Genomic DNA, 22,574 nt, shown 5'->3' with positions numbered 1-22,574 from the left:
AAGTACAGTGGGGAGGGAAGAGAGAGGTGCATTTTGCATGTTATACGTTAACCTGTTTAAGAGGTTATAGAGTATGCTGGTTTCTGTAAAAGAAGTATGGGAAAACAGGAATATGTCTACGTGTTTATTTTCTTTTTGTGGAAAGGAAAAGTAGGTAGGATAAACTAGAATGAAAATGAAAACAGGTAATGAAAATGATTGCCTATAGAAAGTGGTGTGAATGGGTGGAGGCGATATAGAAAGCAATGAGATTTCTGCGAGTGTATCTTTTTATATAGTTTTGACTTTTGAACCATCTTAAGATTTATATATCCAAAAAATAAAAATCACAAATGATGCAAAAAGCAAACTCTAAAATGGAATACAAATAGAAACAAGTGATCCTCACTACATATCAAATTTAAAACACATATATAGGACGAAAAATAATTATTTCAAGTAATTCAAATACAAGGGGATACAATCTAAGAAGAAAAGTTGCAAAGAAATTGTGAAACTTACAGTTAGGCGTGCTGTTCTCAGTGGTATTAGTGTGGTAATTTTAAAACTATTTCATTTGTGATGTAATATTGACTAAATGTGTAAATAAATTAATGTTATAGGAAGCCAGTGTTCTCACTGTGAGAGAAGGGAGATGCAAATATGGAATGAGAGGAGCTCAGGAAAAATTCTATGATGTTCAACGTGAATTGGATATATAAGTATGAAGTTTGTGTCTATGTATTTCTGAAGACCACTCCCCACTGGCAGGAACCAGAATTCCTTGAGAAACACTGATTCCAGGCCCAGACAGGGAAAGAATAAGATGAGCCTAACACCTTTTGTGCCAAGTAAGCAAACGTTCAAAGACTGATGGAGAACACACGAGCTGTCCTGAGGGCTCTCATTGTCCAAACTTGGGGCAACTGGGGAAAGAATAACAACGGTAGTAAATTACAACATTGAAAAAGTGCATAAGTCAATACTGACACTTGAAAAACAGAGAGAGAGAAGGAAGGGGAGGGGTGGGGAGGAGAGAGAAACAAGAACGAAAGGGAAATCTCTCTCTGCAGAAGAATGCCAACTAGTAAATGTAAAAGGACTAATAAAATTAGAAACCCCTCCAATGTAATAACTGATTCAGGCAAAGATCATCAGTGCATGTTAAAAACAAAATCTCAAGGTATCACCCCACAGATTACTTATTAACTGGGAGGGGCAGGAGTTGGAGGGTGGGATTTGCATTTCAATGGAGAGATCTGGCAGTCACCACCCTATCCTTAGTTTAAATAGTCAAGTTTGGCATGCCCAACAGTGGGGCAGCTAACATTTTATGCCTTCTTGTGTGATACAATGAATACATAGAACATTATTTACGCATGGCACTTACGGTGCCATAGTTGTTTGACCTGAATCTAATAATGAGGAAACTATCAGACCAATCTCAGACCCTTCAAAAGCTTCAGTGTCATGAAGAACAGAGAAACACTTGGGAATCATTCTAGATCAGAAGAAACTAAAGAGACATATAAGGCAATGCCATAGCAGAAAGCTACCCAGGACACTGTTAAGACAATGGGGAATATCTGACTGTGGACTGTGTGTTGGGCGATGATACTAAATTCATGCCAGTTTCCTTAGGTTTGTTTATGATGTGGTTGTGTGAGAATTCTTTTTCCTGGAAGATGCATGCCGAAGTATTTAGGAGTGAATGTCATGCTGTTTGCAGCCTACTGATGAACGGTTTGAATGGTTTAGCACAAAGGCCGTGTGTTTATAGAGAGAAAGTGACGTGGAGGTGGTGTCGCAATAGGTAAGCAGTTGGAAAATCTAGGTGAGGAGTACATAGTGTTCATTACAGCTTTCAAAACATTATACGGTTTTTCCTTAAGTTTTCGGTGGATTTCAAATTTTTCTAAAGAAAACAATGATTTACTTTTAAAAAAGAGATTTGCCAAGCCACCACTCAGGGATTTCCATGACCTCCCTGGACCTCCTCTTCAAAAGGCAGAATTTTGTTGCCACGATCTGAGTGTGCTTTGGGGAAGGATCACGGAGGCTCCTGTCCTCAAACATCCCCAGCCTAACACCCCCGGGTGCTCTTTTGAGAACGGATTCCTAAGCGTCTTGCAGTAAACTCTAGCTTCTATAAGATGTATGTGCTGGCGTGTACCTCCGTTGCATCCTTGTCAACTCAATCTTTCACGTATCCAGGGTGTTCTGCAATAAAACCCTATTAACTAGAGCACTGGGTTATTCATTTTTCCAGGCAACTAATGTGGAACCCCCAGAAAACATTTTTGCAGCATTTCTCCTCCAATCCTTCGTGCCGATGCAATTTTTTCAGGGTTTACTTTCCTGCCTTGGCAAAGTCAGGCTAAAGCTGTCCAGGAAAACTGAAGCACCACAAGACCCTAGTAGCATTTACATCCTATACCAGATTGTTCCAGTACCTACAGGGGGAGGGGTTGTGGGAATCTGTACTGATCCCAGAAAATGCCCTGGAAATTCCTTTCACAATTAAATCTCCTCGTGAATTTATTTTTCTCGCTATTTCTATTTTTTCTGTTATACAAGATTATGGCAGTTCCAAATAGCCAGGGATCCAATTAATCCAAGTTTCAGTTCCTTTCTTTAATAACAGACTTGTGAGGAGGGTTCTAGAACATGTTTTGTCAGTTCTCCAGGATTACACAGCCATTTTCTAGAATCAGATAAATATTTACTAATAAGTTTAGGATTTAGATGCTTATGAATGTCTCACATTTTAAGTATATATGGTATGATTTAATTAGGTCATGAAATTGGGAAATATTTTACCTTAGATGTTTCCTGTTATTTTAATATGATTTTTCCTATGCCATAACATTGTTTAAAAGTGTTCAAGGACTTTTATTTCTAAGACTGACTGTATTTTCCTCCTCTAGCTTTATATTGTACTTCACAACAAGACATTGATTCCCAAACTCGGCAGAGTCCAGGCAGAAGGCAAACACAAGTGCTGTCATCTACAGATGAAGGATGCATCCCATGGTATCACCATAACCCAGGGTTCTCAGCTGTGAGGGCTGTGTCACGCACGGCAGGATGGTTAACAGCATCCCTGGTCTCTAACCACTAGATGCTAGTAGCACCCTCCACTCCGGTCATAAAGGAGACAAGCAAAAATGTCTCCAGACAGTGCCAAATATTTCCTGGGGGGTAACATCACCCCAAGTTGAGAAGCACTGATGCCATCCACATAAGGAATCGAATCAGAAACAATGAAATAAAATTAAACCCCACACCATCTCCAGTTCTTACGCTACAGCCCCCTATCGTTATTCAGAAAGGTAGCATGGTATCACTGAAGAACGCTAAATTAGACACTAGAGACATGGAATCTAATCCTGAATCTGACCCGTTCTCGTAAATGTTGGGCTTCATGACTTCCCTGAGTCTTCTAGTTCCTCATCCACAGAATAGGAACCATGCAAGTCCCACCCACTCCCAGGACTGAGGGTTACAGAAATAAAATACCATCCTGTATGCGTTAGTCAGCCTGGGTTGCTAAAACAAAACATCACAGACTGAGTGGTTTAAACAGCAAACATTTATCTCTTACAGTTCTGGAGACTGGAAGTCCAAGATCAAAGTGTCTGCTGATTTGGCTCCTGGTGAGAACTCTTTCCCTGGCTTGCAGATGGCCGCCTTCTTGCTGTGTCCTCACATGGCAGAGAAAGACCTCTTTGGTATCGCTTCTGAAAAGGGTACTAACCTCATCATGGAAGCCCCACCCTCAGGAGCTTATATAACCCTAATTATATCCCAAGGCCCCACCTCCAAATACCATCATCACATTGGGAGTTAGGGTTTCAACATACGAATTTGGGAGAACGCAAACATTCAGTCCATAATAACGTGCAAGTGCTTGGTAAACAGAAAGGGTTCTAAGGTTATGAGAGAACCAACATCTGTTGAACACAGGCCATGTGCCAAGCAATTTAAGATTTTGTTTAATTCTCACAATCCTCTGAGATAATGCCATTTCCCCTGATTTTACAGAGTAGGAAACTGAGGCCCATAGGAAGTTATATTCTCAAGCTTATCGTGCTGGTAAGTGGCAGCACTTGGCGGCTTGAAACCTTAGCAGCAGCCCCTCTCCCATCCAGCACTCCATGCTGCTCCCTGCGACGCACATGACCTCTAGGGACCTATGGCCTCGACACAGATCTTTGCAGTCAACTGATGTAAATTCTGTCTTATTAGCCGATACTTTAAATATGTGTATGTTTGTTCATGTATGTGGTAGGCAAAATAAAAATTTTTGTTTAGAAAAAATCAGGAGTCAATCATTCTCTCTTGAAAAATTAATATATATGTCTTCCTCCTTTTCCCCCTTCTTATACCTACTCCTCACCCTTGATTCCTTTCTAGCATTATTTACACACAATATAGTAGGGGCCAGTTGCAATACACCCATGGCAAAAAGCAACAGACAGACACTATATTTTTAATGAGAGATATAGATAGATAGATATAGATATAGATACTGATATAGATATAGATATAGATAAATAGACAGATATAGATATATAGATATAGATAAGTATAATTCTTAGCCACAATTCTGGGATGTTTTTTAAATAAAGACTCTGTGATTTTGAACAACTTGAAAAACTTGTAGTCTAGAATACTCTGGGATCCAAGCCTTCAGAAACCAGATATTACCAAACTCAGATGCCTGCATCAAACTGAGGGACTTTAATATTTTCGTGTGTTGACATATAGAGATGAAAACACTCACAGAGCCATCCCAAGAGCTAACGCTCTGCATATAGAGCCAAAAAGGACCAGGAATTAAGTAACAAAATAAGCCCACAACAAAAAGTGCTTGTCAAATATTGGGGGGGGGAGGGGGGGGAGAGCACACTTCTGTTTGTTTTTCTTTTTGAGACCAACGCAGGGAAGAAGGAGGAAGCAACAGCGAGAGCACAGAGACTGACGGATTTGCACAATCGCACAGAGCCCCCGCCTCCAAACCCGGTTCTCAGGCCTCCCCATTCTCGCAACGCCCGCAGAGTTGGCACCCGGCCAGAGGCCAGAAAGAGGGAAGGCAGTCATTCCATCCAGAGCGTGAGCACTGAGGGCCCACTCCAGCTGTGTGACCTTGTCACTCACTTCGCTTCTCTGGGCCTTCTCCTGTAAACCCCCAGCAACGCCTCTACCTAGTTTCACCTGTGAACGATGGCATGGATTCCCAGTTCACGTCCGTGGCCTAAGGAATGGTTCTGCCAATAGAGCAGAGGTTTTTCCCCAACACTTTCACTGCCCCTAAAACTAGAGCCACTGAGTGGTCTTCAGTGCAGTGTGACTGACAGAGGTAGGTAAACTCTCCTGTCCCCTAAGCGTGTCTGTGCTAAATGCCTGAAAATCTTCTATTAGCTACTCTTCCTGAGACCTGCTAAATGCTGTACTCTGAGAAAGATCACAAAACGAACCCATTAACAGTAGAGTGTGTGAGAACAGCTGATCCCTGGAGACACCCCCAGCATCAAAGTTGGTCGTTCCTGAAGGAGAGGGCGAAAGGCAGAGAGCAAGGCTGGAGGCCCGGCTGGCCTGGAACGTGCCCTACATGCAGGACAGAGGAGGAAGGGGTCTTCACCAGCACAGTCCAGCGCCCCACCCAAGTGCTCAGGTCCCTTCCTGAGGGTACAAGACATTGTCGTGGGGGAGAAAACACTACTGCCCTGAGAACCCAGAGGGCAGATCCTAGACCCGCTTGGCTGCTAATCTAGCTGCATGACCTCAGGCAAGGCACCTCAGATCTGGTATTAAGTTCTCTCATCTTTAGAATGAGTATGTAAGATTATATAAAACCTATGGTCCCTTCAACCTTGAATATTTTACAGTATTTTTGTCCTACTTTTCTAGAGGCTCTACCCTCATCACAGCAGAATCGCCTCCTCCCTCGTCTCCCCTGCAGAGACGCGTGGTATGGCGGCGGGACCATTGTGTTATCACGCCAGTTTACGTCAGTGTTGATCTCCCTCTGCTGAGCTGGAAGCACCTTGAGAGTAAGGACCTTGCCGTATTCCTTTGTTCCCCTAGCACACGGGCTAGCGGAGATTATGTATGCAATCAATGATCGATGGAAAGGCCTTTAAAGTATAAAGCGCTACACAACTATAACATATTATTTTTACCTTTTTTTACTCTAAATAGCCATGGGTAGCCCTGGCCAAGGCCTTTCAAAGTTGTCTGGGAAACTCCAGAACTGAAAATCCAGCCCTTGCAAAACCTGTTTTGCTGTTTTCTCTTTTAAAAGAACATATTGCCTTTATGTTTTTTTAAGCCAAGAATGAAATAAAAGCTCTTTCTCAAGTCCCCCACTAGAATTCAGTGTAGAGGAGACTAAATCGAGATGGCTAAAATCAAACCGCCAAACCAAAGCTACACCAGTGATGGGCGAGGTGGGTCGTGTGCTATAATCAGCTATCCTATCCCCACTGTTGCTCTTGGCCACACCTATCCCTGTGCTTTCTGGCCCAGAGTTGTCTGAGGCTTTTGTGGCTCAGACTGCACCATAAACAATTGTTAGGGAAAGCTCCTCTTCAGGTAAATCATGTTTGAGTTTATGCAAAGCCTGGAGCTTTGGGCCCTGGTCCAGGGAAAGCTGAGTTGAAAGCTATCAACATTCTATGGTTCAACCATCATCCACCACCCTCTGCCAGGTAGCTGGTTTTAAACAATCCAGAGAATTTGTACAAGGTCATTTCCCAGACAAAAGGAAAACAGCCAGGTGACTGACCAGCAGTGAACAGGAGCCATACTTAACAATAGGGGAGTCTTCAAGCATGAAGGTTTAGATTGGGTTCAGATAATCACCCAAAGGTTGAAAGACATTCTCAAAACCTCGTGGGGTTCCAAATTTAGACCACCACTTGGCTGAGAATAAGTTGAATGAAGCTTCCTTGGATGGAAGCCATCATTCCTGTTCCAGGTTGGCCCCAAAGACAACAGATAAAGAGGCTAAAGATAAAGAAAACAATAAACTCTAGCAGGTAGGATTGAACAGATGGGTTGAAAAGCTTGGAATGATAGATGGATAGAAAGATGGATGGAAGATGGATGGACAGACAGATAAATAGAAACAAATATAATAGAGAGATATATGTCCTTATGTGTGTGGCAAGCAGCCATGCTAGAGCATTCCTATTTTATGACAATGAATAAACCTGGCTTTTGCCAACAAAAAGAAGAGTTTGGATCAAGAACCAATGGTTGAAAAAAATAAGTAGATAGATAGATATGGATAGATAAGAGAGAGAGAAAGAGAAATTTTGAGATAATTTCATGGCCAACAGGTATTTTCCCCTTCCCGCTCCCAGAGCTGAGCACAGTGCTATCGGAGGAAGAGGAAGCAATCGAATGGCCTAGGGAGGTCAGTTGTAGTTCAAGATCCAGTGATTGATCACGCCCTTCCTAATCCTGATGCTGACGCAGCTCCCTAGAGCAGCATCTCCCCAAAAAGAGAAGTGGAAGCTGCTCAGCATCTGCAAAATGTACCTAGCAATCCATGCTGGGGAGAAATGCTCATCTATGGCTGCACTGTTTTTTCAATTGAAAGGAAGACTATAAAATTATCATAATAATCTCTATTTTATAGTATTTTATGATTGACAAAGTACCTTTACTATACTTATCTTTCTTGACCCAGCCACTCTGTGAAGCAAGCAGAGAAAGTTTCTGTTGGTGGTTGGTGGGTTGTTTTTTGGATATTTCCCATTTTAAAACAAAAAAAACTGAGTCCTAAGGAAAGTAAATGCCTTCAGTAGGATCACACAGGTCATTAGAGGCAGGTGGGATCAGAACTCAGCTCCCCTATCTTGGTCCATTTCTTTACCCATCACTCTATGCATGTGCGTTCACTGCTCAAAGGGCTCTGCAGAAGGCTCCCATTAGAAATGTCTGACCCGGAGTCAGGCACAGGAGGGTTAGAAGCATGCTTGTATGTATTTTGTTTGTTTGCTTGTTTTGCTTTTTATATACCATGTAATCTTGATCAAATCATTACCTCTGCTGTGAAATCTAGGTTTCTTTTCCAGTGATTTCCTCAGGGTTAATACAATGACTCAACATTGCAAGAACAATGAAAGAGACATAGTCTGCCCTCAGATTCTGATTCAAAATCAACTCACATCTAATGAGTATCAGCTACATGTCAGGTATTAATAGGTATCCTTTGTTTTTTGATCCCTACAATGAGCTCAAAATGTAGATATAATTTTCCCCATTTTACAGAGGAGGAAACTGAGATCGAAAGTGGTAAAGTTACTTGCTCAAGGCAGCACAGCCACCAATTGCCTTGATTGCTAAATACAAGGGTGAAACGAATGGAATTGGTAATATGTCCTATGGAAATTGGGGGGGAGGTGAAATCGTGTCCACTCGGAGTCTTTCAGCAAGTGTGTGTTCAATGCTGAAGGACCACAGAGGCAATCCTAGGAGCTTGAAGACGAGTGGGACAAGGATCTCCCAGCCTCCCTTTGTAGGAGGGGATGGCACACCTGGGCTGTCTTTTGGGCAAATAAGGACAAAGTGGATAGTGATACAGAGCTCAGGAAGCCAAGATTCCAGACTGTTTTAACTGGACACTGCCAAGGAGAAGGAGACCCAGGTCGGAGGGAAGAGAGTGTGGGAGAGCAACCAGCCAGTGTGGGCTGGGTTTTAGGAAGAAGTTTGGGGAAATGTTGAGAGAGTGAAACATGAGATTAAAGACAGCTGCTGTGCTTTGTGAGACGGTGCAAGAATGAGAAGGAAAGAAATGCCTAGTGCCCTGGGAGGCAGTGCAGGCTGTTGGGGCCAAGCCCCACTGCCAGGGTTCCCCCGGGGCCCCCCACTTACACTGCAGAAAATCACAAGCAAGTTGTTCACCCTCGCTCGTCCTTAGATTGGTGATCTGTGAATAAGGAACACTAATAAGAAGAGTGCTGGTGAAAATGAAATGAGACAATCTGTGCAAAGTGCTTGGTGCTTAAGAACCTAAATTGGTGTAGGGGACACTGCTGTCACCCATCCTTAGGAGCTGTTTGAGAGAAGTTAGCAATGATTTAAACTACTCTTCAGCGCTTTCTTAGATTTGGGACTTGCATTTCCTCGGAATGTGTCAGCAGGTAGATAGGATCAGAGGAGAGTCGCTGTTTTAAACAGGATGGTCTGAGAAGGACAAAGTCCAACAGAAATGCAGAGGAAATGAAGAAGAGTTGTGCCAGTAACCTGGGGGAAAGGGTTCTAAGCAGATGGCACATCAAGGTCAAAGGTCCTTGTACATGACCCAGAACAGCAAGAAGCCTGTTGGTAGAGAAGAGAGCAAGGGGAGCAAGGGGAGGAAGTGAGGTGGAGCAATGGCCAAGTAGGGGATCAAGTAACACCTTGGAAGCTGTGGTCAGATCGTAGCTGTCATTGCAAGTGCAATGGGAGGACAGACACGAGAGAGTTTTGAGCACCTGTTTTACATTTTAAATTCCTCATCTGGCAGCTGTGCGCTTCAGAGACAGCAGGACAAGCAGAGTGGAAGCAAGGGTAGCAGGTAGGAGCCTTCTTGAGTCTTTGACAGGACGGTGGGGGCCTGGGCCATGGAAGTGGAGAGATGTGTTCAGATTTGGAATCATTTTTAAGGGAAAGCCAACAGAATTCGTTGATCAATTGGATATGGCATATACATGAAAATTGAAGATTGACATTTGGGCTTGAGAAATTAATTGGGTATGACTGCCTTAGTAATTCATACAGTCATCTCCCTATATTGGACATTCAGGTCGTTTTCAGAATGTTTGGTATTTTAAGACAATGGTGTAATAAATATTCGTATACATTTATTTTTAAAAAGGAATAACTATTTCTCAGAAACAGATTCGCAGAACTAGTCTTTCTGGATCAACATTTTGCACTTTTAAGAAAGATTGCCAATTACTTTCGAGAGAGGTTGTAATCGTCCATAATCCTGACAACTTGTGTGACAGTACTATTTCCCCACTCCCCTGTCAGCAAACGATGTTTTAATGGTTTAAATGTCTTCCAGTTTGCCAATCTGATGGGTGAAATACAGTGTTTCAATTGTTTTCCCTAACTCCTAGTAAGGTATGTATCTTTCTGCATGTTATTGACAAATTGTCTCTCTTTTTCTCTTGTTTGTTCATAAACTCTACTTATTGTAGGCGATTTTTCTTATTAATCTCTAAGAGCTCTTGGCATACAAAGACTAGTAACCCTTTTTTTTATATAATCTCATGTTTCCTCTTCATTTATCCTTTTGCTCCGAACTTTATTTATATCTTGTGCAATAATAAATTTTTAGGTTTTATGTAGTCAAATCTGTCCATTTTTCTTTTATCATTATTGGGTTTCCTTAAAAAATTAAAAGAAAAACATAGTAGAACAATACATACCAGGACCTTTTTTTAGAAGTAGGTCTTTAAACGTTTTTCCAATTATTTTGTGGCTACTGTTTTGTCCTGGGTTTGCATTTCTTCTTGAGTCAACTTGGTGAATTGTAGATATAAGAAAATCATTTATTTATGTAGTATATTCAGAATTACTAACATAAAGTCGTCCATAATATTTCCTTCACTCTTTAAATCACTTCTTTCTCTAGGGTCTATCCTCTTTCTTCTCATCTTAAACATTTGTATTTTCACTACCTTTATAATTTACATTATCCAGAGTTTGTTCTATCTTATAATATTAAAAGAAATATCTAGTAGATTTATAAATCCATTATATTAGCTTTATGTATTCTAATTTAATAATATCAACATTCATAATTTTCTTCTTGCTTTCCTCAGGTGTATATTTTTTATAACGTCTTGCAATTCCCAGGTTAATTCTTCTCAATTCTTATTGTTTATTTCTGAAAGCATTCAGCGCAGTGACATTTCCCTTGAGAACAACAGTGGCATAAGTTTAATATGCAGTATTCTCATTGTTGGTTCTTTTCTAAGGAGTCTATTATTGCACTTTTGATTTTTTCCTGTTAAACCAAGAATTATTTAAGGTCATTTTTTAATTTAAAACTTTTACTGTTAATTTTAATTTATACTGCATTATGGTTCACGAAAATCCTCCTCTGGTTAAGTCCGGGAGAAAGAACATTAGAAGAAACCAAATATGTGAACAGCTGTGGGTAAGGCAAATTGAAAAAAAATATTGATCCACCTCTTACAATCTTGTACCCCTGCAGCAATTGCTGTCCGCTGCACAGCTGCAGGAGCACAGGAAAGCCTACTGAGGTGCTCTGTGAAAGGATAATCTGGGAAGCTCAGAAACCTTCATCTGTTCATCCTTAAAATATGCACATGGGTTTGCTTGGTTGTCTCCTCTTCCTGATCATGCGGGTAAGGAAATTGAGCACAGACTCGATGCTCTAGTGACCCCATTTCAGGTTTGCAAGATCCACTGCCCGCCTAGCTCCACAGCTCTCAAGAGAAGAGGAGGTGGTGGTGTCCAGAGCAAGCCATAACCGCCTACAACACAAGCAAGATTAAGAGGCCCCAAACGCCTGGTCGCCAGTGGTAGCCGCCACCTGTATATGTTGAGAGAGAGGGCAGGAGGGAGAGCAGCAGTAGCCCAAGTGCCTAAAGTCAGCTTAATGGCTGGGCATAATGGAGCTTGCACAGACTCCCAGAGATGACCCAAAGTGGCCTTCTGATAGCAACAGTTTCACCTTGAAATTTTCCCCTTTCTAAGGAAACACAAAGTCCTGGCAGGATATCATTTTAAATGGATGACTTTGTGCCAGGCTCAACATGAGTATAATCTAGAGGTCAACTCAGGGCTCTCTGCCCCTTGCATTCTAGACTTAAATTACTTGAATTACAGCACCCCACACATATTGCATTGGACCTCAGTTTCCAATGTCTGGAGAAGTCCAAAGTTTGTTTCTTAGCTATAATCCTCCCCAGGTTCCTGTGAAATCACAGAGCTGTATAGTCTCGAGTTCTGCCTTCCCAACCACTCACAGGCAGAATCAGCCTTTCCCCAGCATCCACAGGAGAGCCAGTCACACCAGGCTTCTCCAATTATTTCAGATCTGGGTAGGGGTCATTACATCAAGGACACAGCATTCTGCCATCATGCTCATCCTGTCTGCTGAGATCTCTCCCTTTCCCCATTCCTCACCACCTTTCTCCCGAATACCCCATTTCTCAGCAAAATTTCTTTTCTCTCTGTTATGCAAAGTATCTTTCCCCTTTGGAAGCCTCAGCACCAACAGCTCAGCCAGGCCCTGGAGGCTCAGTTTCTACTCCAAGTGGGCTAGCACAGGCATTTTCCTAGGAGAGGAGCTGAGACACTCTCTCAGAGGAATTCTATTACCTGCTGCTAAGGGGAACATCTTTTAATTAAAGGAGGAGCATCAAGTTCATGAAGTAGGAATCAAGCAACTCCGTATTAAGTTTCTACTAGATGCAAGGTGCTAAGGATGGCTAGAGCAGTACAAGTTACACCTCCTCTTCAGATGCCCATAGTCTGGGTGGGTAGGTTCAGAGGAGGAAAAGGTCACTTCCTGCTGTGAGCTTCAGGAGGAGAAAGCGTATGATTGCAAATGTGCCATGAATAAGGAGCCAGGGCCCAGGGAAGAGTCCCAAGCCAGGTGACATTCATCTATTCTCACTTCAGCACACATTACTCCACATGTAGGTAAACAGACAATATTTTTCTCCCAAACGAATCATCACCATCCTTCAAAACAAAATGAGAGCAAGCTTGGCAGTGACAGGATGAGAGACATCAGAGCTGGGAAGCAATAACAAAAGATCATAGGCAACAGTAGTTAAAGGTCAAAGAAGCCAATCCAGACTCCTGGAAAGGAACCGATAGAGTAGGTGACCTCACGGTGATTGAAAGCTCTGGAATGCTGGGAGCTCCGGCAGATGTCGTTTTAAGAGTCCACTCGGATGAGTGTAGCATGGGGAAGTGAGAGGGTGGCTGAGATTAATCAGACATTGTCCCCCACCCACCCCCCAAACCACATCTGAGAACAGCAGAGATGGAGTTAGCAGTAACTACAACAGATCAATGACTTCACATGTATTATTTAATTTTCACCATCAATAAGGTAGATATGATTTGATCTCAGTTTATAGAGGTTCAGAGTGATAATGCCACTTGGGCAACCAAGTGACAAAGCAGGATTTCAACAGTGGAGCTGCCATCTCCAGAGCCCTAAATCCAATGACAAATGTCCTTACAAGAGACACACAGAGAGAAGAGGGGGAGCCCTGTGGAGACAGAGGCAGAGATTTCAGGGATGCAGCCACAAGCCCAGGAACACCTGGAGCCGCCAGGAACTGGAGGAGGCAAGGCAGGGTTCTCCCCTGGAGCCGGAGGGATGCGGGCTGGAAGGACCTGGCCCTGCTGACATCTTGATTGTGGACTTCCAGCCTCCAGAACAGTGAGAGAGTGCGTTTCTGAGCCCCAGAGCCTTATAATCTGGTGGGAAAGGTAGACACATAAATGAATAACTCAAAATCCAAGCAGACCATGGTAAGTATGTAAAAAAAAGACTAAACAACACTCATGAGGATTGAAGAGGAGGGAAATGCTATTCTTGCCCTTTCTCTGCCTCATTAAAATTTGCACTGACCATGTCACAGGTGGTATTAAGAGAGAAGATCTATAGCCAGTGAGGAAGAAGAGGACGGACTGCATCTACACTATCAAGAATGAAGAGCAAAGGGTAGACATGTGAGCCACATCCGAATCAAAACTGCAGTGAGACATGTCTCCCTGCGGGTGTGTTCGCTACTCAAAGCAAAAAAAAAAAAAAAAAAAAATCATCTTCTTGTGCATCAAGAGGTAATGAGAGGACACTGGACTGGGAGTTAGGAGAACAGGGTTTTCAAGTTCCTTTTCCATCAGCTTGAAGTGTGGTTTGGAGCAAGTTATATATGCCAGGTGGACTCTCTAGGCCAGTGTCTTCGCTGGAAGAAGACTGAAGGATTTCCAACATCCTTTGCCCACCATGAGCACCCAGAGTTTCAGCAGGATGCCCTGGGTTCTGCAGACAGTAACACCCAGAGCAGGAGACTGCCCCTGAGCCTGTGCCCAGACAGAGGACCTCACAGAGCACAGGCCTCCTGTATTTTTTCCACTTGACCACATTCTTATCGGCAGGGTAGTGCTATTGTCGGGTTGCCCATCAGATAGAACATTCCACCACAGGTGGATGCATTTCAGTGAGTCGCCAATAAACTGCAAAGAAATCCCTGCTTCTAGGATCAGATAGCCTGAAATAGCAGAAGTACTTACAGACCTTTAATTTTCGATGCAACTCCACAAAAGAACCAAAAGCAAATGAGAATCCCCTTGGGTGTTCAACTAAGAGTCCCAAGTTTGGTATTAAACTCCAGGATCCTCTGCAGCTTGAGTAAATGTAATTAAATCTAGGTTTGCCCCCATTAGATTTAATTATCATTCACTCAGTGATGGCAATAATAATACTAATAATAAGTTCTTACGTCAGTACTTTTCAGCTTTTCTAATGGCTTTGACATGCTTTATCTCACTTGAGCTTAATAATAACCATGCAGCATAAGTAGGGCAAGTATTATTATCTCCATTAATACTAATAATAGCTAACACTTAGGTAGCCTTTTGCATTTACACAGTACTTTCATACATCTTTTCCCATTGTGCTAGAGGTTGGGTTCCTGGACATCAGAACTGTCTTATTTATCTCTTTGCCCTGCAGTGTTTAGCACAGGCCCAGGCACACAGAAGTCACTCAGTACATGTGCATGACATTTTATATTAATTTGATATTTGTGAAAACTCCATCAGATTGGTAGGCAGATATTTTTATCCCACGTTTTCAGATAGGGAAATTGAGGCTCGGAAAATTCCAGTGACATGTCGAAAGTCACACAGAAGTGTCCAGACCAAGAAAACAGTAGTTTCTAGGTAAGTCCAAAATGTGGTGCTCTTTCCTCCATACCAGTATTTGCCAAATTTTAACACGTAAATAGGTGGTCTGGAAATCCTGTTCAAGTGCTCTTCCGGTTCAGTAGGTCTGGGCAGGGCGTGAGCTTCCCAAGCACTAACTAGCATTCAGGCGATGTGGAGACTACTGGTTTGAGGACCACTTTTTTTTTTTATTTTGATGGATTTTTTCACATTTCTTTTTTTCCCAACTTTATTGAGATGTAATTGACATAGAACATTGTGTAAGTTTAAGGTATATACCATGATGATTTGATATATGTATATATTACGGGATGATTTCCACAATCAGGTTAGCTGTAAGATGAGTAAGTGCTGGGGACTCTAATGTACAGCATGGTGACTAAAGCTAACAGTATAGTTAACACACTTGAGAGTTGCTAACAGGACCACTTTCTCACAGGCAAGTGGACATAGGAGGCCAGGAGCAAGTAAGTGACTTTCCCAAGGTCATCCCCTGAGTTAAATGTAGAAATAGAAGTAGGAGCTACTCCACTGACCCCCATGCTAGCCAAGACTTGTTATAGGCGCGTACCCTCATGATTCAAGAAAACGGCACTCAACGAGTAATTCTCCATTTACTCTCTCCCCATTCACAGCTGGCAAAAGTTTCTGAACCTCTCACACTTAAGAATACTGACTCAGAGTCAAAAAGAACATTTTATTGTTGTTTATCGGACACACACCAAGAAGTGTAAACGGGGTGAAATTGCACTTCAGAAAATCCAGTGGGGCTCCTGTTATGTCACAAAGCTGTCCTGGTTCCCTTCAAACCCAGGATAGTCCTGATCTTATACTTATGTGCCACCTTCCAGGCCCATCTGGCAGAGTGTCTCCAGCCCTTTTGTCAGAGAGGCTTCAGGATCTCCAGTGGTCTAGAAAATCCCCTTCTGGGAGGCACGGACACAGCAGGAGCTGGCCCTAGGTCAGGCCATGCTTGTGAACCAGAAATTCTGATCCTGCCAAACTGGAAACACAAGACAGGAGCTAGTAACCCAGCACCAGACAGGGCCACACGAGCTGGTTGAATAACCTCTCCATGAACTTTACGTCCTTTTCAATTGTCCTGGCCCATCATCAGATCTCAGGCATAGCTCAGGACAGGTTGATTAGTCAAGGCTCCCCAGAAAAGCAGAACCAATAGGATGTATATATAGAGAGAGATTTATTATAAGGAATTGGCTCACCTGATTTGGGAGGTTGATTATTCCCAACATCCGCAGGGTGAGTTGGCGAGTTGGAGACCTGGGAGAGCTGGTGGTTTGGTCTCAGTTTGAGTCCAAAGGCCTGAGAACCAGGAGAGCTGATAGCGTTTTTCCAGTCTGAAGGCCAGCAGCCTCAAGACCTAGGAAAGCTGATGTTTCAGTTCAAGGCCAATGGTAGGAAAAAGCAGATATCCCATTCAAAAACAGATGGGCAGGAAGAATTCTCTTACTCAAGGGAGGGTCAGCCTTTTTGTTCTATTCAGGCTTTAACTGGTTGGATGAGGCCCACCCACATCAAGGAGGGCAATCTGCTCTCCTAGAACTACCAATTTAAATGCTAACCTCATTGAAAATCACCCTCACAGGAACACCCAGAATAATGTTTGACCAAATATCTGGGCAGCCCATGGCCCAGTCAAGTTGACACGTAAAATTAACCATCACACCAGGGCACCAACCACATCTATATTCCGTTCAGTTACAGAGACAAAGTACCTAAAGTCTAACAGACCCTAACACCTGCCACCATGAATTTCCTGTTTTGTAGGATCCCCTCCTTCCTGAAGAAACTTTCTCAATGTGATTAGCTACAATCTGTGGGCCACCTTGTGACCATTGCCCAACGCATATTCCAGAGATACTGGCTGCAAGAGACCACTAGCTAGCAGGGGGGTGGGGCAGAATGGCACATGCCCAAGACAAGATGGCTGATTTCAGTGTGGGATCCTTTCCATGGTGTCCAAGGGCTCATGCAGAAGGATAGGCTCTGACCTTATCTCCAGCCCATTGTTATCCCTGAATACTGGCTCTTCATCCCTAAACTCAACTCCCCCCTCTTCTCATAGCTCAGGAAAAGAGGAAATTTTCTCAAAAATCAGTTGAGCATTAAAAAATGAATAATTATATGGGCTCAGGAGTAGTGGAACTACGTCTGGATGGGAAAGGAGCTGCAAGAGCAGGCACAGCGTCAGGTCAGGGGACTCTCCTGTGTAGTAAGAGGCCACAACATAGCCAGTCCCCAAAGGCTGATGAAAATATATGCTGTACAACTGTGCTCCAAGAAGCCCTCCCTGGCCATGGTCATTCTAGTCTGCATCATCATCAGGCAGAGGACTTGAGAAAACAATGCCAAGTTTCCTTTATCCAACAGGTGACAATAGAGGGTTCTAAAAATAAGGCATGTGCACTAATGGGAAAAAGGTAAAAAGGAGGTCAACTGGGTTGGGTCTGGTCGTCAGAAGTGGGGAATATAATACTCACCGGGAGAAAGAAAAGGTGGCTCAGGCATTCTGCTTGCAAACCCTTTTCCTGGTTTAATCATGAAACGGGCTTCCAGAAATTCTAACCATGGCCACTAGTTGTGCACTACATACGTGCAATATGCGACATTCAAAAAATATGCTCATTATACGCTAGGCACGCTACTAGAAAAATATTTTTTACTGGAAAAAAATACAAAATAACATACTAGTCTGTTCCATTTCTCATGTACATGATCTCATTTAGTCCCTCCAACTGATTTCTGAGTTGTACATTCTAAACCCCATTTAGATATGAGGTGACTGAGACTTGGGGAGGTTCAATACTTTGTATGAGACTGTGTATATAGAAGGTAGCAGAGTTGGTATAACCAAGACAAGTCAACACCTACCTACAAGGGGTACTAAGATCTCTCCCCCAGTGATCTTAAAGTGCCACAGAAGTGTCCCTAGCACGGCTGAATGAGACCATCTTGAAATCTCCAGCATCCTTTTCTATGATGTCTTACCCAACTCATCAAGCATTCAGAACTCTAATGCTCCACCTCGATTTCCTCACCATCATTCACCAAAGTCTACATACAGAAAAATTCTAGTATTCATTATAGGACTATTCAAGGTGAGTGACAGTTGGTTTGTGACCTCTCCCAAGGGTAATTATATATTAAGTCTTCTTTGGAATAGCAAAATGAAGGTCATTGTCCCCTACTGAAGGACCATCATTGAGGAGAGAAGACCTCCTCAAACTGTACCATATCAACTTCTGCCCTCTGCACAAGTCAAGACTTCAAAAGCATATTCAACTATTTTGACTAGCATTCATTCTTTTATTCATTCATGAAGAATTTATTATCCGTTATGTGCCAAAGTCTGAGATATCAGGATGAAAAATGTAGTTTCTGCCCTCAAGAACCCGATGTCCTCCTGAGAGCTGGGACAGAGAGAGAAATACAAAGAAACAGACAACCACAACTCACAATAGAATTCTGGGCTATGGGGGACCTCTAGGAAGGAGTAACTAATATAGCCTGAGTGAAGAGCCATCACAGAAAAGTAATATTCGAGCAGAGCTTTGAAGGATAAGATGGAGTTTCTAGACAGAGAAGAGGAAGAAGAGTGTTGCAAGCAAAGGAAGCTATGCGAACAAAGGCATGAGGATGACATGGTAGACCTCACAGCAAAGAGTAGAACATACCCCACGTGCTCTCTGTCATGGCGTGGATCATGGACCGCCTACTGTGTGCCGGGCACCTTGGGGCATACTAAGTCTTGAACTCTGAGATATAAATTGATGAAATATTAGAGCACAGGATAAGAAAACAATGCCTCAAAAGAGAATAATACCAGCAGTTAGCACAAGGCAGCAAACGGCAATTTACTAGTGAGTGAGATGGACAATAACTGCTTGGAAGTCATTAGCACTGTTCCCATTTAAACCACATCACAACAGGACCATTTCCTCCTAAGAGAAAGCATGTGGCAGACTGTACAATTTAACATGTAGCTTTGGGTCTAGGCGACATAAGGTCAATTTGCATAACCCCGGATGACGTTCTCTCAGCCATCAATTGTCAAGGGCTGTGTGATGCCTCCACGTACTCAGCACTCTAATAGGCGCCATGGGATAAGCAGAATGAGTGAAACACTCAGTGTCTTGTTTCCAGGAGCCTACAGTTGAGTTAATACACATATTTGAATCAATATTGGAGAACAGGTATTGCAGTGTGAGGCAGACTAGAGATTATAAGTGGAGCTGAGAGACGGGTACAGTCAGAGGACATTGCGTGGGGGAGGCAGAACTTGAGATGTGCTTTGAAAGAGTGGAAAGACTTGAAGAAGAAAAGACGGGACATTCCAAGCATGAGAAACAGACTGTCAAGGTGCCAGAAGAAATTCTTCTGACAAATGCAGGTAGAGTAGGACAAACCGTCAGCCTACAGCAGAGATTTTGTGTCAGAGGATAACGGGTAGGATAGTGAATATGAGGCCAGACTTCAACAGGTCCTAACTCAAAGCCTGAGAAGTCTGGACTTGACTTTGTGGGTACTGGGGAGCCACTCAAGGGACTTCTCAGATTCGGGGGTGGACTGATCACAGGCCTTGGGAGGGTGGCTGAATTATTACCAGAGAAAGGATGAGTTGGCACTTGCCTAAGTAGCCTATGGAGTAATGTATCTTCTTTATACTTTGGTAAGTGTACTAGTCAGGATTCTCCAGAGAAACAGAACCAGTAGGATAGATAGATGATAGATAGGTAGACAGACCGCGATTTATTTTAAAATTGGCTCTTGCCAATGGCAGGCTGACAAGTCTGAAATCTTCAGGGCAGGCCAGCAGGCTGGAGACTCAGAGATGAGCTAATGTTGTAACTTAACCCCAAAGGCAGGCTGGAAGCAGAAGTCCCTCCTCTTCAGAGACCTCAATCTTTCTCAATTAAGGCATTCAACTGACTAGTTGCGGCCCACCCACATTATGGAGAGTAATCTGCTCTACGCAAGTTCTATGCATTGAAATGTTAATCTCGTCTAAAAGATATCTTCACAGTGACATTTAGACTGGTGTTTGACCAAATATCTCGGTACTGTGGCCTAGAAAAGTTGACCCGTAAAATTAACCATAACAGTAAGGAGCCCTGTATCGTTCTTACCCCTCAAGCCCTGCCTCCTCTGCCTGCTGCCTCAGTGTCCTGGGGAGTTTGCAGCCTGCTTGGAGTGGATGTTTGACTTTACTTGAAGAAACGGTAAAAAAACAAGCACTCAGTCAACCCAAAGTGAAGCCAGATCTTCCGTCTCAGCAGGAAAATCTCCCACCTTCTTAGATCCGTTTTTCTTGAGGCTCGCGCCAGCTACACCTCTTCTCCTGCTTGGCACACGAGGCCTGAGGTCGACCCTGAGAGCCCGCCTCTTGCACACTCACTGTGGGTCTGCAGAAAACAACCTGCAAAACATTTCACATGAGACTCATGCCATTAGGGCCGTGTTTTGATTTGGTTTGGTTCAAAGATTTCTGAACCAGCTCTCAAAACTTCATTTAGCTTATAATTCATTGTGGTTTGAAATGTCTTATGTGGAGGAGAGAGATGACTTTCATTTAATATTAACCAAGCAGCTTTCCACCACTTCCTCTTTTCCATTGTTTCACTTTAATAAACAATGGATTTAACAAGTTGTTTAAAGTCGGCAGAGCTCTGAAGCATTCTTCTGAGTATTCTGCCTCACACATGACCTGAAGATTTTGCTCAACATCTGTTTAGAAAAACACACTCATACCCAACACACAAGACCCAAACAAACTATGCATTGTTTCTAAGTAATGGTCATAAAGTACTTGATGTTTCTTGAAAGGGAAATACTAAGAAAAAAAATAAAATTGTTTTCCCCCAAATTATTCATGCTGAACAGAAAAAAAGATTGAAGTCAGAAACATTAACCCACAGCTGGTAACTCCCTTTCTAGCCGTAGAGGGATCAGTGATGAAAAACAAGCCTTCTTGGTTAAAATGATGACTGTCTCTACCAGATTCACACGAAAACATCACTGAGGGGACAGAGAAATATGAAAACTTACTACTCCAAACACTAAGACTCAGAGACAATGTGATATCAGACTCTGCCAGTGAGTTCCACTGAGGAGAAGCGGGATGGAAATACCCAATCAAGACTTTTCATCATGGCAAAACCAGGCTTCACTTTTTGAAACAACTGGGAAAAGATGTGTGATAGAAATAAGTGGTCTGAAAGAAGGGAGGCAGAAGGTCACCGCCTGCCAGTAGTGAGCCTGAAGCACTGCTCACTGGAGAGAGAGCAGAGAACCCTACAAGCAGTGCATGCTGGGAAATGCCATGCTGCCCATCCTGCATCAGTTCTGGGTACAACCCTAAAACAAAGTGATCCAGGAAGTTCTAAAATAAAAGAACCAGCAAAGATATCCAAGTAAGTGTCGATAAATAAAGTAGGGATAGCTATAGTCATGATAGACAAATTAGAATTCATCACCAAAAGCATAGCATTCCAAAGAGGCTGACGTTATGGTGCTAAAGGGTAGTATCCACAATGAACATGTAAATGGGATTGCTAGGCATTTAGTATTAAGCGAATAGTAAAATATTTTAGCTTCTTGTCTTTATTAAAAATAAAGCCTACTAGACACCTAAATGTCCATTTCTTTAATCACTTAAAGAAATATTCCAGCCTTACACTGAGAAAGGATGTCAACATTTCTGATCACTTAGTAGCAGGAAATAGGGGCAAAGTTGTCACAGCAAGGGTCTTGTTGTCTTGTGTCAGAGGATAATGGGTAGGATAGTGAATATGAGGCCAGAACCACGCTTCCTGTGACTCTTATTTGTAAGCTTGAATCTGTCTAAAGCTAAAGGGCAGACACTTTTTGTTCTCGGAGGCGCCTCAAGGTGAGTCTCCTTCATCACGCTGAGGTACTTTATTACAGTACTATTCTGTAACTGAGGAAGCTCCAGATGCTGGCAGTCATCACAATTCAAATGCTGCAGAATGAGACGTCCAATAGTCTCTCTAATATTGCAAGGAGTCATCTGTTTCCATGGGGAAGGGAAAGCAGACCTCTGATTGAGTCTATCACCTAGAGCAGGGGTCACACCTACAGGTAACTTCATAAACTAGTGGGCCAGGCGGGGACTGTGAAACATGCAAAGCTGGGAGCCCTCAAAAGGAGCAGCTAGTACCCAACTCCATCCTCATTGCTGTGATGTGACAATGCGCTCCCAGTGCTGTTAGATCTTCCCATGCATGGAGGAAGTCACAAATTCAAATATTTAGCACAATTCATTGAGTCTAGGATGCACATTTTTTTCACATTTTAACATTTTTAAAATCAGGATATGTCTTACAATCAATGGTGTCTTACAATTATAACTGGCAGCAATTTTTTTCTTCATTGCTACTATATAAGATAATGGCATATCTTAAAATCAATTCTGGCATCTCAGACTTTATGGAGCATGGGATATAAAATCTCCATATATCTAAATGTTGACAACTAATTCAAGCAAAAAATAAAAAACTGTGAAGGCCAAACAAAAATAACTGGAATGAATGGATGAATTGCCAGTTCACAACCTTGTGTAGAGAGACATTTTAGTACTCTCCTGGAATTCTTTGGAGGACAACTGGCAAAAA

The 22,574-nt window shown here is 42.7% G+C and overlaps 2 long non-coding RNA genes across 2 annotated transcripts in view; both read right to left on the bottom strand.

The window, feature by feature from the left end:
• The window catches only part of LOC139082027 (uncharacterized), a 41,873-nt gene extending 38,129 nt beyond the window's left edge, over nucleotides 1-3,744 (bottom strand). The window contains exon 1 of the long non-coding RNA XR_011537681.1: nucleotides 3,584-3,744. This is a non-coding gene — a long non-coding RNA (uncharacterized lncRNA). The remainder of the gene's footprint in view (nucleotides 1-3,583) is intronic.
• Nucleotides 3,745-13,036: 9,292 nt separating this feature from the next.
• Nucleotides 13,037-20,359, bottom strand: LOC139082026 (uncharacterized). The gene is made up of 3 exons (XR_011537679.1): nucleotides 20,233-20,359; nucleotides 16,146-16,303; nucleotides 13,037-13,449 (listed from the first exon to the last, which is right to left on the bottom strand). It is a non-coding gene; the product is annotated as an uncharacterized lncRNA (long non-coding RNA).
• Nucleotides 20,360-22,574: the final 2,215 nt, after the last annotated feature.

Source organism: Equus przewalskii, chromosome 2, assembly GCF_037783145.1.
Source record: "Equus przewalskii isolate Varuska chromosome 2, EquPr2, whole genome shotgun sequence".
In the NCBI taxonomy this organism is placed as follows: Eukaryota; Metazoa; Chordata; class Mammalia; order Perissodactyla; family Equidae; genus Equus; species Equus przewalskii.
The sequence above is the reverse complement of the archived record's forward strand: the minus strand, read 5'-3'. Positions and strand labels throughout refer to the sequence as shown.